The 3,301-nt window shown below is 38.4% G+C and overlaps 1 non-coding gene across 1 annotated transcript; it reads left to right on the top strand.

The window, feature by feature from the left end:
- Nucleotides 1-1,200: 1,200 nt before the first annotated feature.
- On the top strand, nt 1,201-1,307 carry LOC126014989 (U6 spliceosomal RNA). The gene has a single exon (XR_007497901.1). It is a non-coding gene; the product is annotated as a U6 spliceosomal RNA (small nuclear RNA).
- The last annotated feature ends 1,994 nt before the right edge of the window (nt 1,308-3,301 follow it).

Genomic DNA, 3,301 nt, shown 5'->3' on the forward strand with positions numbered 1-3,301 from the left:
CATGTTCTCTTCGCTTGTCCAATCACAGACCAAAGTGGTATCTCAGAAACATCCCCCTCCCTCTTGACTATTTCTAAAACATAAAAGGGTCACGTGTATCTCCTTTGTATATCTCAGATGTATTCCCTTAACATCTATAACTCTTGTCGAATATCCTCATTTTTTGCCCACTGGATTTGTTATTTGATTGTTTGATTTTCCCCCTTTGAGATCTGTTTTATAAGCAATACTGGTAGAAGAGTATCACTGTATAGATTTCATGTTTGTACCAAGTTATGGGAAATGTTGGACTTTATTCGTCGGCCCCCAGATGCACCAACAATATCTTGTGGCATTGCTTCTCTTTTGCATAGGCACATTAAAATGGGAAAATAATACATATGCAAACAAGTTCTTATCTAATAGAGATGGGAACACAAATTTGGTAATGTAAATAGGCCTTTACCCTAAACATTGGTATAAAAATTTGGCTCAGACCTCAGAAGAATGGGCATTGCCCACACACACCTGAACAATGGATACCATCTAGGGAAACAACCACAATTGTTTTTAACATCACCAAGATCCAAGCCTTTACCAGGGAAGACCTACCACTGCTTTGACTTACTCCAAAGAGTGCTCCCAACACCCAGACGACTCAGCAACAGTCTGCATGCAGGGCAGATCGCTCTGCATTTAATGGTGTGCTGAAACCACGCTCCACATCAGCCTGACATCGATGAAAGAAATGCACAGAATCCAGAGTCTTTAAATATAAGAATCTGATACCAACAATAGCTAAAGTGTGAAAAAGTTTCACCGGGACCTTGAGAATGACTGGAGTTGGACAAACTGGTATGCCTGGAACCCAGAGTCTGTCTTATGTCAATAAACTTCTAGGGTGAGGCCTTTTTGTAATCAGGTCAAGGAGTTTTTCTCCATTTTCCCATTTTTCTGGACCTATGCAAAAAAACGCCATTGCCACTATCACACCTTTACTATATTTTTTTACTCTTATCCTTTAAGGAAAAAAAATACAACTTACTGAACTTAAAACAAATAACTGTAGTAGAATGCCTGTCTCGAATACAGGCAGGGGATGGGAAGGAGGGAGGAGGTAATGTTACACTGGTGATGGGGTGGGGGGGTGGGGGGAGGGGGTGTTCTGGTTATGACTGTAACCCAAATATGATCATGTTACTTAAATAAAAAATATATATTGTGCTCGCTTCGGCAGCACATATACTAAAATTGGAACGATACAGAGAAGATTAGCATGGCCCCTGCGCAAGGATGACACGCAAATTCGTGAAGCGTTCCATATTTTTAAAAAAAAAAAAAAAAAAAAAATATATATTAAAAAAAAGACATGAAAAGAGCATTTTTTAGCCTTTTGATAGTCATTTCTAGAGAGTGTTTGATGAGGTGACCATGGAAATTTTTTTTTTAATTTTATTTTTATTGAAACCATTGTGATTTACAAAGTCCTTCACAGTTGGGCTTCAGACATACAATAAATCAAGGCCAATCCCACCACTTCCCTGTGGTCCACCTCCATCTATCAATAAGTTTAGATAGTTAAGTTTGGGTCTTTGATTCCATTGTTGTTGCCTTTGAATATTTAGTTCTGTCCTTTTTTAACACTACCAATTCACCTGAGACCACTTGGCCCCTGGCCCATATTCTTTCATATTTGTGTTTCTCTTCTTCCTCTAGGTTTCTCTCTTCTTACTGTACTCTGGGACCAAGGGTGTTCAAGACAGCTCCCATTTCGACCATTGCATTTCTTCATGCAGTTATTCTAAATACCACATATAAATGATATCATTTTGATTTATCCTTCTTCTGGCTTACTTTATTTAACATAATATCTTCTAGTTCTATCCATGTTACTGCAAGTTGCATGATTGCATCATTACTTACCGCTGTGCAAGTGTATATTGTATATGTTGTATATATACATATATCTATGTACATATATGTACATAGATATATGTACTGCATCACATGATCTACTTGTCTGTTGTTAGACCTCTAGGTTGATTCCAAGTCTTAGCTATTGTACTGCGTGCTGCAATGAATAGTGGTGTGCATATATTAATTTGGATGGATGTTTTTCTGTCCTGGGAATAGATTACTGAATTGTATGGCAGCTCAATTTTGAGTTTACTGAGAACTCTCCCTACTGTTTTCCACTGGGGTTGGACTGAGCAGCATTCCCACCTACAACGAGAGGGAGTTCTTTTTCACCACATTTTTGTCTATAGAGATTGTTCCCCATATTTTTGATCTGTGCCATCCTCACTGGGGTAAGATGATATCCTATTGTTGTCTTGATTTGGATTTCCCTAATTATGATGAACATTTTTTTTCATGTGTTTGTTGCCTTGATATCTACTATGCAGACAATAAGAGTTTAAAACAATGAAGCAGGACAAATGCTTAAGTCTTGGAACAAAGACATAGTCAATGCTTATTTTCATTGTTTCAGAGTTCTTACTTCTAGAAAAGGTTATAAAACTAAGGGAGAGATAGGGTCAGTTCCATCGTCTCATATTAACAATAAAGGCATCCTTGTCATAGTTGTGGGGACTAACTCATTCCTCATCCTTTATCTTTCTGTCTCCTGTGCATCCTTATTTTTCCTAGGTGCTCAGAAAATTTTATAGATGTCAATTAGTATTTATCCAGTGTCTCTCATCCTTGAGGCAACATGCTTGATGCCATAGGAGATGTCAAGGAAGGTTTGTATTTGGATAGATCACCCAAATGATTCTAAGAGTCTTATTTTTCTTTAGAGGACAGAAGGAAATCAAAAGTAGCAGTAAGAAAACAACCAATTAGTCTTCCCTTTGAGAACTTCCAGCTCCAATAAGCCCTTACACAAGTGAAAAAGAGGACAATGAGGAATGAAACAGTACACTATTATTATAAGGAAGGTAATAGCTAGGAGGTAAATGCCTGCAACCTACACAGGAAAATTGTTTTGAGTCAGTGTGAATCATAAGACCAAAGTGAATGCCTAATAACCACTGCACAAACACCAGCTCTCTTGCAGATGCTTGCCTATAGACAGAAATATCCCACCTGGCCTCACAATGGAGCCACATGGTGAGATTCAGGTGTGGATTTCAGGCTGCAGGCTAGTTAGTATTCGATGAGGCTCCCCAGTAGGCAGCAAGAGCCTCATTACTGTTACTGTTTGTAAGGAGAAGCTAATAATTAAGAGTTCTGAATTTTCAAATGGTGACAAATAGAATGAAAAGGTAATGAGACGAGAATGAATGGGGGCTCCCTAAGGAGTGCCTGTCATACTGTGAGG

This window comes from Suncus etruscus, chromosome 7 (assembly GCF_024139225.1).
Source record: "Suncus etruscus isolate mSunEtr1 chromosome 7, mSunEtr1.pri.cur, whole genome shotgun sequence".
Taxonomy (NCBI): Eukaryota; Metazoa; Chordata; class Mammalia; order Eulipotyphla; family Soricidae; genus Suncus; species Suncus etruscus.